The sequence below is a fragment of the Glycine soja genome, chromosome 7, assembly GCF_004193775.1.
Source record: "Glycine soja cultivar W05 chromosome 7, ASM419377v2, whole genome shotgun sequence".
NCBI lineage: Eukaryota > Viridiplantae > Streptophyta > Magnoliopsida > Fabales > Fabaceae > Glycine > Glycine soja.
In genome coordinates, this window is record NC_041008.1 from 24,959,182 (window position 1) to 24,974,312 (window position 15,131).

General features: G+C 36.9%; 1 non-coding gene across 1 annotated transcript; it reads left to right on the plus strand.

The window, feature by feature from the left end:
• The first annotated feature begins 8,476 nt into the window (after positions 1 to 8,476).
• Positions 8,477 to 8,583, plus strand: LOC114420810. The gene has a single exon (XR_003668443.1). It is a non-coding gene; the product is annotated as a small nucleolar RNA R71 (small nucleolar RNA).
• Positions 8,584 to 15,131: the final 6,548 nt, after the last annotated feature.

The following is a 15,131-nucleotide window of genomic DNA, read 5'->3' on the forward strand; positions in this document are numbered from 1 at the left end:
TAGATACACCCACCCACAAAAAGTATGTACGCCTAGTGAAACGAGTCGTCTGCTATGATGAAGAGTCATCACTATTCGCTGTCCCTCCAGGGCCGCTCTCCTCTGTAGAGTCTGCCTCAGATGCTGACATAATATCCTCTGGAGAATCAACATCAAGGAGTGGGTCCTCATCATCCTCTGGGAAGTCAAGAGCATCCACAACAGGTTCAGGAGGTAACTCCTCTGGGTCCTCTTCAGAGGATGACACCTCTATCACTTGAACTGGCTCCACTAGTCGATATGGAGTAGGTGTAGGTAGTATCCACTCCACAGGCTGCTAAAGTGTGCGTGCGGGTTCCTCCGGATGTACTAATGAAGTAGCAGTGAGTCAAATTGTGCCACGGAATCGGCACCTCTCATTGCCTTCGAGGGTCTCCCAAACACCTTCTAGGCACTCCATCACCATGCGATCATGGATCAACTACGCTGACATCGTGATCTACAAGAGATAAAAGAAAGAGGGTAGACTCTTTCACAAGAAATCTAACTACAGGTAACAATACAATGCATCCCATAACGGCTACGCATAGTCAAAATGTCTTTCTCAAGGGATTTCCTCTCTGGTAATCGATTATCAAAGTATGTAATCGATTACTAGTGCCTAAAAACGAATTACACAGCCTTTTCATATTGGAAACTAAAAATTACACTGTGTAATCGATTACACATAAGTGGTAATCGATTACCAGTGCCCTATCACCCTGTGTAATCGATTACACCCAGCTGGTAATCGATTACCAGTGCCCTATCACTCTATGTAATCGATTACACACCCTTGGTAATCGATGCCATTTAACAACCTGTCTCCATTTTTAAGCCCTGTAATCGATTACCCACGAATGGTAATCGATTACCAGAGGCTAATTTCCAGATACCACCCAAGATACATAGCTGGCCAGCCGCCACACAAGCCTCCTTGCTTTGTGGACTTTGTTCTTTTATTGGTTGACTGCCAGGGCTCGCCTACTTAGGTACGTCACAGGTTCTCATTGACTGACTATGCCCGGGTTGGGTCGGGATTAGTCAAGCTTGGTTTTGGGCAATAGCACCCCACCTGACGTCCCCAAGGTCTCCTGACCCCTGCGACATATCTCCAGGTACCACTCTGTGGTCAACAAACAAAAGTAGGAAGATTGACTCTTCCACGCTTTCTCACATCAAGCTTAGTGGATTATGGGGCACCCATCATATGTGGTACTAGGTGGCGATCGGGCAATGGCTCAAATCAACTCTCTCATTTCCACAAGTCAGACACAAGCATACCATCCCCAGTTGCCCACCTTTAACTTGAGCTCACGCACTCCTACGTAGCCCTTATCCTCGTTCCTCTCAGCACCGGGTCCCCATCAACCCCTCCAAGCTTTCACAATATCCAAACAATTCAATTCCAATCCTCATGAAACTACCCTAAACCAAGAAAACAGAGTAGAGGCAGAAAACTCTGCCCTAAACTCATTCAAATTCCACAACTTTCCTTACTCATATACCCTAGTAACATTCTCTTCGTTCTGATTTGTTAACCATTGGATCAACTTGAAAATTTTACTGGAGGTTCCTAGTACATAAATCTACATTTTGACCGTTGGGATTTGCTAGAAAACATCTAGAACACGATATGTACTACCTTTCCCGTGACTAGTGCTGCACAAGCATTTTTCTGCACATTTGGTCAAGTTTGCTGCACAATTGGACAACATTTTTCTGCATAATATGGCAGATTTTGAAATCCATCTTGCCCACATCCAATTTTGCTCAAATTTGATCCTACGAGTCCTAAATCATGTATAAATCATATTTAAACCAAAAACAAACTTCATATCAAGGTAAATCAAAATCTAGGTATCCAAAACCCATCAATTTAGTGAATTTTCAAGGTTTGAGAAGTGAAAATGAGAATTGGGTAATTTTGGGGTAAACTCTCATCTCAATCAAGTCTATAACATTGATTTAGACTTGCTCAAACTGGTTTTAAGGTGAAAACCCCACCCATTCAAAATTTGACCTCTCAACACCCAATTTACCCTAGAAATGGCTCTACTCTTTCACATTTGTCACTCATTTTTCTCATTTGCTTTGCCCAAGCTTTCCTACAAGTCCTAATTGACATTTTAAACTAGAATCAACTCACTTTAGACTCCAATTTCCACTAACCCCAAATTTGGCTTTTCAAACCCTCAAAATCTCACACTTTTCCACTCACATCACTACCATTCTCACATTTAACCCTAAGTTAACTCTTCCCATCATCTCTACCAGTTTTCTATCAACATTTTCAGCATTCATATATCACAAAGCATCATCATAAAACCCTAAATCAGAATGGGTAATTTGGCTCACATCAAACATGTCAAGTTTAGCATGATTTCAACAAATTCCTTCACAAATAATTACTCTAAGGCAATAACCTAGTAAAACTACCCATCATAACTCCCAAAAACCCAACACCCACGAATTTCATGTGAGAAGAAGTCTACCCATACCTGAAATTCGAAGTCCCACAATGTAGAGGTGTGCTCCAAGACTCCGAAAATGGCTTCTCCTTGCAATTTGGAGTAGAAATGAGGAGGGATTTTGGAGCTTCAACGGACAACAATGGTGGAGAAGAAGGAAGAAGAAAAGTCCCATGGAAAGAGGGAGAAAAGCTTCTGAATTTTGCTGAATGAAGAGAGAGAAGAGTTTGGCTTTTTATAAAAAAAATTGATTTTCTTTTCTTTTTCTAAAAGCAATGCCACATGTCCCATTTTAAGTGGAGCAAAAAGGGCCCACCTTTTCCCCTTGATTTGACTTCATACTCAGCCACAAAGGAGAAAAATTTTGACCTTTTGGATGCTAAAATCCTACCTCGGTTTGCGTGCCGCCTCTCTGGTACCAGTTCCTTGCGTTTCTCTGCACTCGTCGGGGCCTGTTTTCGAAAGTAGGCAATATATATATCAAAACGCTCGGAATGAGACCCTGAGAGTGGTTCAGAGGTTGATTTTGTTAAATTTTAAATTGCACGCAAAACGATAATTTTTAGACTAATTAATTGAGGATTAATCTATAACTGTCCAGTTATGGATTACTCTTCGCTAATTAGTCTAACCCGTGTATTTCTCTCCCAATGTACATACTTCTACCAAGAATATACATATATACACTGAATAATACACTTAGTAGAATTTAAAATGTAACGCTTACAAAATTCCGGGTAGAAATTCTAGGATGTCACAACATGTGCTACAAGGATTTGCACTAAGCTCCTTGAAGGTTGCGCTTAGCGGCAACAACTCTTCAAAAATTCTACTAAGTGTTGGCGAAGCTCACTTAGCTCAGAGGATGCCGCAACCAATCGCGCTTGGCCCAGGAAAGCTTGGCTTAGCGCGCGGCCATCAACAAAAAAATTGATTTAAGTTACTTGGGCTTAGCGATTCAGCCTCGCTTAGCCATAGGTAGTTCAACAAGAGGATGAGTGTTCATCCTCAAAAAATGAACTCGCTTAGCGCGGTAAGCGCGTTTAGCGAGTTCATCGCGTTTTCCAGAAAACGCAGAAAACACAACTCATTTTCTCGCACTTTTCAAGCCTCTAAATGGCATATTAGACTTGCAATGTGTGCGCCATACTCAATTCAGTATACAAGCTTACATAGCCCTAATCTTAAACTAAATCTAACAAAACATAAAAACCCTAAAAATCTAAAGCTACAGTTGAAGTTTTCTACCCTAAAGTTAAGACATGAAAAAGAGAAAAAGAATCAAGGAACTAACTTGGATGGGTAATGCTTTAAGATTGGAAGTAGACAATGCGAAGAAAAAGCACAAATGCAAAATGTGTAAATTATTGGAGAGAGAGAGTGCAGAGAAGAAGTTTGCAGAATCTGGCAAATGTGAGTGTAACTGTTGTTACACTCACTTAAGCAGTTTTTCGATCCTCTCGCTTAGCGGACCGCTGTGCTAAGCGAGCAAGAGAGACGTTTGGTTTCTCAATAAGGCTCGCTGTAGAAGCAAGCTTCATGATGATGAATCAAGTTGATTCAAGAAGTTTTGATAATGACAAAGATGTTGACAAAAAGCCCAAAGAATGATTTCAAGATTAAATCAAGAACAAATTCAAGAATCAAGAGAAGTTTGATTTCAAGATTCAAGAAAAGATGAATTCAAGTTCCAAGAGAAGAAATCAAGAAGACTTCACAAGGGAAGTATTGAAAAGATTTTTTCAGAAAACAAACATAGCATAGTTTTGTTTTTCAAAAGAGTTTTTACTCTCCAGTAATCGATTACCAGTTTCCTGTAATCAATTACTAGTGGCAAAGTTTGATTTCAAAATGGTGTAATCGATTACAAGATATTGGTAATTGATTACCAGTGCATCTGAACGTTGGAATTCAAATTCAATTGTGAAGAGTTACATCCTTTCATAAAAAGCTTTGTGTAATCGATTACAAGGATTTGGTAATCGATTACCAGTGAAAAGTTTTGAACAAAAATCAAAAGATGTAACTCTTCCAATGATTTTCAGGTTTTTCTAAAGGTTATAACTCTTCCAATGGTTTTCTTGACCTGACTCTTCAAGTCTATAAAAGCAATACCTTGATTTGAATTTGAAGAACACTTACAATCTTCGACAACCTTTACAAACAACTTTTCTACATATTATTTTACAACATTTGAATCTCTTTGAACATCTTCTTGAACTTCTTCTTCTTCTTCTTCCTTTGCAAAAAACTTTCTAAAGTTTTCTGGTTTCCAAACCTTGAAAACCAAAAGTGTGCTATTCATCTTTTTCTTTCTCTTCTCCCTTTGCCAAAAAGAATTCGCCAAGGACTAACCGCCTGAATTCTTTTTGTGTCTTGCTTCTCCCTTTTCCAAAAGAACGAAGGACTAACCGCCTTAATTCTTTTGTGTCTCCCTTCTCCCTTGTCAAAGAATTCAAAACGACACAGTTTGAGAATTCTTTTGATTCTTCCCTTTCCCTTAAACAAAAGATTTCAAAGGACTAACAGCCTAAGATATCTTTTGTTTCCCCTTCACAATGTTTCAAGGGACTAACTGCCTGAGAACTTTGTCTTAACACATTGGAGGGTGATCGAGGCCGTACCCGAATCAAATAAATATTAAAATGTAGTAACTAGGAAGTGATCCTAGGTCGTTTCCCAACGAGCAATGATACACCAAATGTTCATAGCAGATAGTTGAAAATAGTAACAAATTGGGGGGGGGGGGGTGGGGTTGTTTGCTTTTGTAAATTAAACAGCGAGTAAAACTGAATTAGATATTATCAGAATTAAAATACGTTGCTTCCCCTTGATTCACAAGCAAGTCTCTTATCCTAGGTTGCGAGAATTTATCCTTTATCAGTTCAACCACTTAATCCAACCCTAAATTAAATTACTAAGCGAAATTTAACATAAAGCATTCATTATGTGATTAAGCATCACACAGACCAATTACTCATAAACGATCATTAAGCATGAACGTAAATTAAGCGCAGAGACAATTAATTAAGCACTAAGCATGCATGAATTAATAGCAACAAATTCAGAGTAATTAGTGAAGAGGAAAAACTGAACAGAATTTAACAGTAATAATAGAACCTCAAAGAGAACTGTGCTTGATCCTCAAGAGAAAACAACGTAGCAGACTTAGCCTTCCATTAATCAAATAGAGAACAATTTTTTTTTTATAAAACTAAAAGTTTGAACTGGAATTGTTAAAAACAAAAATAAAAGAGAAAGAGAAGAGAGACTAAAACTAAAAACAAAAAATAGAAGAGAGAGAGAAAATAGAGAGCTAAACTAGAACCTTGGTGCTGTTATATGGTTTTTCAGCCCCAAAGCTTACAAATCTGTTTTAAATCCAAGCCCATAAGTAAAATGAAATCAAATCTAGATAAGATAAGATCTAGATGAAATAATATCTAGACGAGATCAAATCTAAATAATATCTAGATAAGATAAGATAAGAAAAGATCTAACTACTGTTTCCTGGTCGATGCATACTCTCCAACTGTTCTGCACCCGAGTAGGAATCAGCTCCTCCTTCTCATTTTTTATCACGGTGAGGCCGGTTTTCTTTGGAACTACCTGGATGGGACTCACCCATTGGCTGTTGGAGATAGGATAAATGATTCCAGCTTGCAAAAGCTTGGTTACTTCCTTCTTCACTACATCAAGAATCACCGGGTTGAGTCTTCTCTGTGGCTATCTTACTAGTTTAGCCCCATCTTCTAAATTTATTCGATGCATACATGCAGATGGGCTAATACCAGGAATGTCCGCCAGGGTCCAGCCTATAGCCTTCTTATGCTTCTTGAGAACTGATAACAACTTCTCCTCTTGCTCATCAACAAGGGATGCAGATATACTTACTGGAAAACTTTTGCTATCATCCAAGTGAGCATATTTTAAATTTGATGGCAGAGGTTTCAATTCTGGTGTGGATGGATGGATAGTGGTAGAAAGAGATGGTTTCTCAGCCTGTACCTCATAAAGAAAGTAAGAGGTATGTGTACTTCCTGAAACATGGTTAGTTCTATCTGACTTTATAAAATCAATCTCAAGAGGTAAAACATCAGCAAACATGGAATCAATATCAAATTCAGATTCACTTTCAGCATCAAATTCAGACTTATGATCAAGTACAAATTCAGATTCAATGCATGAAGAGTGACAGGCATGCAGATTAGAATGAAGAGTCGTGTATTCATCAACAATATGGTTAATTATTTCAACGCGAAATACAGAAAGATCTTCAGATGGGTGTTTCATAGCATCAAGAATATTAAAATGAACAGTTATATCACCAAACTCCATAGATAGTGTGCCTGCATATACATCTATGTTAGTTCTAGCAGTTTTCATAAAAGGTCTGCCTAGAATGATGGGAACTAATCCTTTAGAAAATCCCTCCTCCATATTTAAAATATAAAAATCAACAGGGAAAATCAGCTCACCAACTCTAACTAAGACATCCTCTATGAAACCAGCAGGATAGGCAACACTTCTATTAGCTAAATGAATTACCACATCAGTTGACTGCAAAGGACCTAGAGATAGAGAATTAAAAATAGACATAGGCATAACACTAACAGAAGCTCCTAAATCTAGCATGGCATTGTCAAACTTATTGTTCCCTATAATACAAGGTATTCTGAATGTACCTGGATCTTTACATTTTTCAGGGATTTGGGGAACAAATTTACCAATCAATGCGGAGACATTTCTGCCCATACTAATTCTTTCACTTCCTTTAAGCTTCCGCTTATTAGTGCACAACTCCTTCAAGAATTTAGCATATCTTGGAATTTGCTTTATTGCATCCAGCAGAGGTATGTTTACCTCTACTTTCCTAAATGTTTCCAAGATCTCCTTCTCTGCCTCTTCCATTTTTTTTGTTGGAAATTGCTCTTGGAGGGAATGGAAGAGGGATATGCTGCTTCTCTTTAGATTCACCTGCATAGAAATTGTTAGGTAACTTACTCTTTAAATTTTTGTCATCATCTTTTTCTAGAGTAGAGTGAGGTTAGGCAGGTTCATTGGCGGATGAGGAAGATGCTACCTTTTGAGGTCCTTGACACTGCTTTCCTGACCTCAATGTAATGGCACTCACATTTTTGGGATTCTGGACAGATTGAGAAGGTAATCTATCAAAATTTTGGGATTGTTGTTGATTTAACTGTGTAGCCAACTGTCCCATTTGATTAGTTAAGCTCTGAATGGAGGCTCTGGTCTCTTGCTGAAACTGCATGTTTTGCATAGTCATTTGCCTCACAAGTTCTTCAAGGGAAGGTTGCGGAAGGGCCTCAACTATTTGTTGTTTCTTGGGTTGTTGTTGTTGTTGTTGTTGCTGGATTGGTGGAGGAACGTATGGTCTGCTTGGGCCAACAACATTTTGAAAATAAGGCTATTGTTGTTGCTGCTGTTGTGAAGGATTCGACCATCTAAGGTTGGGATGATTCCTCTATCCAGGATTGTACCTGTTGCTGGAGAGGTCATAGTTATTCTGTTGTGGCTGATTTTGTTGTTGAGGTTGAGGAGGTCTATTGTAGATGTTTGCAGCATAAGCTTCAGGCTGTTTAATTGCTTCAGATTGTTGCCCAGAAGGGAAAAGGTTTGTGTGGTGGTCGACAAAGGAGCATAAACCACAGAGTCTGGCGACAGGTGCAAATTTTTTATTCATGGCCAGTTGGGTTACTAGGTTAACCAAGGCATCTAGTTTACCTTCAAGCTTCCTAGTCTCACCTGATGAAGATGAATTCGTGGCTACTTCATACACTCCTCTAATGACAATAGCATCATTTCTAGCACTGAATTGCTGGGAGTTGGAAGCCATCTTCTCAATTAAATTTTTGGCTTCAGCAGGGGTCATGTCTCCAAGGGCTCCACCATTGGCAGCATCTATCATACTTCTCTCCATGTTGCTGAGTCCTTCATAAAAATATTGGAGGAGAAGTTGCTATGAAATCTGGTGGTGAGGGCAACTAACACATAATTTTTTAAATCTCTCCCAGTATTCATATAGGCTCTCTCAACTGAGTTGTCTAATGCCTGAAATATCTTTTCTGATGGCTGTGGTCCTGGAAGCAGGGAAATTGTTTTTCTAAGAATACTCTCTTGAGGTCATCCCAGCTCGTGATGGACCTTGGAGCAAGGTAATATAGCCAGTCATTTGCCACTCCCTCTAAAGAATGAGGAAAGACCTTCAGAAATATGTGATCCTCCTGGACATCTGGTGGTTTCATGGTGGAGCAGACAATATGGAATTCTTTCAGATGCTTGTGTGGGTCTTCACCTGCAAGGCCATGAAACTTTGGAAGCAAATGGATCAGTCCAGTTTTAAGAACATATGGGACATCCTCATCAGGGTATTGGATGCACAAGCTTTCATAGGTGAAATCAGGTGCAGCCAATTCCCTTAGAGTCCCCTCACGGGGTGGAGGGTGTGCCATGTTCTCAGAATATTCAAAATCAGAATGCTCAAAACTATAATGCTCAAAATCACCAATATCAGAATGCTCAGGATGGTCAAAAGGTACTAAATGATGTCTAACTAATCTATGGAATGTCCTATCTATCTCAGGATCAAACGGTTGTAAGTCAAATGGATTTCCTCTAGTCATACACTAAATTCAGCATGCACAACTAGTTGCCTTCTTATGCAAGTAACAATGTAGGTTTGAATTACAACTACCATTAAATGATATCCAAATGACTTGAAATTTTGTGAGCAACCTTATAAAATGATGAGAAGATAGCACAAAAAATTTCAAATGAAAATTCGAAGTCTAACTATATAAGTTAAAAATGATAAATTAAGAAAAATAAGAGAATAATACTTGAAAAATAAAAAACTTTTGACAGAATCACTTTTTTTGGATGATGGAGACCTATGCCGGCTGCCACAGTGTAGGAAATTTTTTTCTACCCCAAATACATATATAATAATTGTGATTCTGATAACCGGAGCAAAAGTTATGGCCGTTTGAAGTTTTGACAAAAATCAAATTTGCTACTTTTTTGGAACTTTCAAATCTGACCAAACTAAAGGCTCTAGCTATTTTTCCCACAAAATATAGATTAAAAGAAGTTGCTGCAAAAAATTTAGCCAAAAATAACAACTCTAGCTACTAAAACAACAAATCCCAAATAATTCAGCAAGGGTGGTCGCTAAAATTCGTCGCTACATGATTTCCACTACTACTCTGTTTTGCCGCAAGCAAAAGTGGTCGCTAATTCCGTCGCAAAACACCCAAAACTGAAACAGGGGAAGCGCTTAATAGAAAAATACCAAGACACTAAACAACACTAACACACACACTAACACAACACTAACAATTAAACATAAAACACGAAAGAATTAAACACTAACATGACACTAGCTATTATGAACCTTTGGACACTGCTCCCCGGCAACGACGCCAAATTTGATCGAGGCCGTACCCGAATCAAATAAATATTAAAATGTAGTAACTAGGAAGTGATCCTAGGTCGTTTCCCAACGAGCAATGATACACCAAATGTTCATAATAGATAGTAGGAAATAGTAACAAATTGGGGGGGGGGGGGGGGAGGTGTTTGCTTTTGTAAATTAAACAGCGAGTAAAATTGAATTAGAAATTATCAGAATTAAAATATGTTGCTTCCCCTTGATTCACAAGCAAGTCTCTTATCCTAGGTTGCGAGAATTTATCCTTTATCAGTTCAACCACTTAATCCAACCCTAAATTAAATTACTAAGCGAAATTTAACATAAAGCATTCATTATGTGATTAAGCATCCCACACACCAATTACTCATAAACGATCATTAAGCATGAACATAAATTAAGCGCAGAGACAATTAATCAAGCACTAAGCATGCATGAATTAATAGCAACAAATTCAGAGTAATTAGTGAAGAGGAAAAATTGAACAGAATTTAACAGTAATAATAGAACCTCAAAGAGAATTGTGCTTGATCCTCAAGAGAAAACAACGTTGCGGACTTAGCCTTCCATTAATCAAATAGAGAACGAAATTTTATTGATAAAACTAAAAGTCTGCACTGGAATTGTAAAAAATGAAAATAAAAGAGAAAGAGAAGAGAGACTAAAACTAAATACGAAAAATAGATGAGAGAGAAAAGAGAGAGCTAAACTAGAACCTTGGTGCTGTTATATAGTTTTTCAGCCCCAAAGCTTACAAATATGTTTTAAATCCAAGCCCATAAGTAAAATGAAATCAAATCTAGATAAGATAAGATCTAGATGAAATAATATCTAGACGAGATCAAATCTAAATAATATCTAGATAAAATAAGATAAGATAAGATCTAATTTTGTAGAATAAATTAGTCTGCCCTCTTCAAGTCCATGCCCAATTCTGGATTCAAGCCCAAGCCCAATTCTAGATTCAAGCTTAATGCTTTATTAATTCCTGAAATTAGATTAAAAACATCAAATTAGCTAAATGGGCCCAAATAATAAAACTGCCTCACAAATTTGACAATTAAGACTAATCAGTATTTAAAATGGTGCAAAAAGGGGTTAAGAAATAGGAGAAAATAATGGCACATCAGAGGGTACATCCTTTGTGGTACAAGTAGAGGGTACATCTACTTGGGTTGTTGTGACTGAGAACAAGAGAGGGTACATCTCTTGTGGATCAGTTCTAGTGGAGGGTACATCCACTAGGTTGTTCAAAGAGAACAAGGGAGGGTACATCCCTTGTGGATCTTTTCTTGTAAAGGACTTTACAAGGTTGAAAAGAAATCTCAAGGACCGCAAGTCGCTTGGGGACTGGATGTAGGCACGGGTTGTTGCTGAACCAGTATAAAACTCTTGTGTTTGTCTTCTTCTTCCCTACACTCTTTAATTTCCGCTGTGCACTTTAATGAGCGCTTTTACTTTTGGTTAAATTAATATTTATGTTCTTTACTTTCTTAACATTATAGTAAAAGCCTAAGAAGGGTAGATTTTTAATTAGTAAAGGTTCAGTAATAATTAATTCAACCCCCCCCTTCTTAATTATTCTGAGGCCACTTAATCCAACAAGTGGTATCAGAGTAGGTATCTTGTAGAAAGTTTAACGACTTCAAGATTCATGGCCTCTTCAAATTCTTTGTTTCCTGAAGGAAATTCCATCCATAGGCCACCTATCTTCAATGGTGAGGGTTACCACTATTGGAAAACCCGTATACAAATTTTCATTGAAGCCATAGATTTAAACATTTGGGAAGCAATAGAAATAGGACCTTACATACCCACTGTAATAGATGCAAGTACTAGCACCACAACACAAAAACCTAGAGATAAGTGGACAGAAGAAGATAGAAGGAGAATCCATTATGATCTTAAAGCCAAAAACATTATTACTTCAGCCCTAGGAATAGATGAGTATTTTAAAGTGTCAAACTACACAAATGACAAGGAGATGTGGGATACTCTCCAACTTACACATGAAGGAACCACTGATGTAAAAAGATCTAGAGTCAATACCCTTACACATGGATATGAATTGTGTAGGATGAATCCTAATGAAAACATCCATAGCATGCAGAAAAGATTTATACATATAGTCAACCATCTTGCCTCTTTAGGAAAAATCTTTCCTAATGAAGATTTAATTAATAAAGTTTTAAGATGCTTAAGTAGGGAATGGCAGCCCAAGGTAACTGCTATTTCTGAAAGTAAATTGCTACTTTGTTTGAAAAATTTCAAGAACATGAGATGGAACTCCAACGTCTTAATCAGAATGAAGAAACTGACAAAAAGAAAAGAAGTATAACACTTAAAGCCTCTTCATCAATGCAAGAAGAAAATGAAGTAGATGAATCAGAAGATGAAGAAGACTTCTCACTCTTTGTGAAGAAGTTTCAAAAATTTGTCAAGAAGAGAAGAATCGAAAGGCGTCAGAACTTCAACAATGGAAGAAGATCTCAAGAAGACTCTCAAGTTCTTAGATGCTACAAATGCAACCAACTTGGCCACATCAAAGCAAATTGTCCTTCAAATGAAGAATGGCATGAGAAAAGTGATAAGAAAAGGTATGATGAAAGAAGGACCAAGAAAGCCTACATTGCATGGGATGACAATGACTCATCCGACGGTTTAGTGAAGGAGATCAACCTTCTAACCAAGGATTATGAAAGCGATGAGAACATCTCTCAAGAAGACTAAGCAAAAAGCAAAAGTATGACTTCCATCTTTGAAGATCTAGATACCTTTAATCATAGAAAAGGTAACATCAAAACCATTCTCTTTTTAAAATTTATTTTGGTTGAAATTTTTCTTTCAATTAATTTGATTATGATGACTAACAAATTTTTATTTGTTTGTCTTGATTGATTGAAATTGTGAGTATGTGGTTTATATGTGCTTGATTGAGTTTATTTTCTTTCTCAAAGCATGAAGTTTCCTTTAAATATTTTGATAATATTTATGATCTTTATTCTTCAATACTTGAGTTGATTATTGTGATATAATTGAATATATATATATATATATATATATATATATATATATATATATATATATATATATATATGTTTCCTTTAAATAATTATGCATGATTTTGAATATGATATGTGAATTACTTGATTAAGATTCATTCATAAAGTATTTTTAATATATATTTTCTTTAAGAAAGTATTTTGATATTCATTCAAATCCCTTTTTCCCTTAAAAGTTAGTCAGCATTTAGTTTTGGCTAAAATGCTCTTTGGTAATCGATTACCACATTAGTGTAATCAATTACAGGCAATTAAGTAAGGTGTAATTGATTACCAAATTTTGTAATCGATTACAACGCGTCCCTGCCCCTATATATTCAAAATTCAAAATCAGAAATCTGCTACTTCTCATTTTTTTCGAAAACCCTCATTCCCAATTCTTCCTTCTGCCATATCTCACTCATTTCTTGTCCAAATCACTCCCCACAAAGCTCAAACTTCATCTTTTTTCATTCTCTTTCATTTGAACCGATTAAAATTTCAAATAACCCCTTCAAATGGAGGAACCATCAAAGAAGCGAAAGGGTTCTTCGAGTCGAAGTCAACGGCATTCCGAGACTCAGGAGACACAGATTCCCTCCTCCATTTCCTCTTTCTCATTGTTCTCATCCGAAGAACAACGAATACAGTACACAAACCTTTTCTCTTCTCGTTCCATTATTGATCCAAAATTCATTGATATGGATTTCTTTTCCAATGAGAGTTTTGAATGCATTCAGGCATTTGAAAACTTCAATCTCATTCCTTTCATGTCTTTAAAATTGCCTGTTTACACTAAATTGGTTAAAGCCTTCTATTCTAACCTAGAAATTCAAGAAGTTACTTTGATTTCTGAAGTTTATGGGATTAAAATGGTCATTGACCAATCCCTATTCTATGACTTGACCCAATTATCTAGTGAAGGTGTACCATTTGAAGGTACACTAAATGATGATTGGAAATTTGACTTCTCTGTGCATGATGCCCGCCGGTTGGTTTGCACTAACCAAGCGGATATGATCGAGAAAGTTTTGATAATGACAAAGATGTTGAAAAAAAGCCCAAAGAATTATTTCAAGATTAAATCAAGAACAAATTCAAGAATCAAGAGAAGTTTGATTTCAAGATTCAAGAAAAGATGAATTCAAGTTCCAAGAGAAGAAATCAAGAAGATTTCACAAGGGAAGTATTGAAAATATTTTTTCAAAAAACAAACATAGCATAGTTTTGTTTTTCATAAGAGTTTTCACAAAATTTTCTAAGTTACCAGAGTTTTTACTCTCTGGTAATCGATTACCAGTTTCCTATAATCGATTACCAGTGGCAAAGTTTGATTTCAAAAGTTTTCAACTGAATTTGCAACGTTCCAATTGATTTCAAAATGGTGTAATCGATTACAAGATATTTGTAATTGATTACCAGTGCATCTGAACGTTGGAATTCAAATTCAATTGTGAAGAGTCACATCCTTTCATAAAAAGCTTTGTGTAATCGATTACAAGGATTTGGTAATCGATTACCAGTGACAAGTTTTGAATAAAAATCAAAAGATGTAACTCTTCCAATGATTTTCAGGTTTTTCTAAAGGTTATAACTCTTCCAATGGTTTTCTTGACCAGACTCTTCAAGTCTATAAAAGCAATACCTTGATTTGCATTTGAAGAACACTTACAATCTTCGACAACCTTTACAAACAACTTTTCTACATATTCTTTTACAACCTTTGAATCTCTTTGAACATCTTCTTGAACTTCTTCTTCTTCTTCTTCCTTTGCAAAAAGCTTTCTAAAGTTTTATGGTTTCCAAACCTTGAAAACAAAAGTGTGCTATTCATCTTTTTCTTTCTCTTCTCCCTTTGCCAAAAAGAATTCGCCAAGGACTAACCGCCTGAATTCTTTTTGTGTCTCTCTTCACCCTTTTCCAAAAGAACGAAGGACTAACCGCCTTAATTCTTTTGTGTCTCCCTTCTCCCTTGTCAAAGAATTCAAAATGACACAGTCTGAGAATTCTTTTGATTCTTCCCTTTCCCTAAAACAAAAGATTTCAAAGGACTAACCGCCTAAGATATCTTTTGTTTCCACTTCACAAAGTTTCAAAGGACTAACCGCCTGAGAACTTTGTCTTAACACATTGGAGGGTACATCCTTTGTG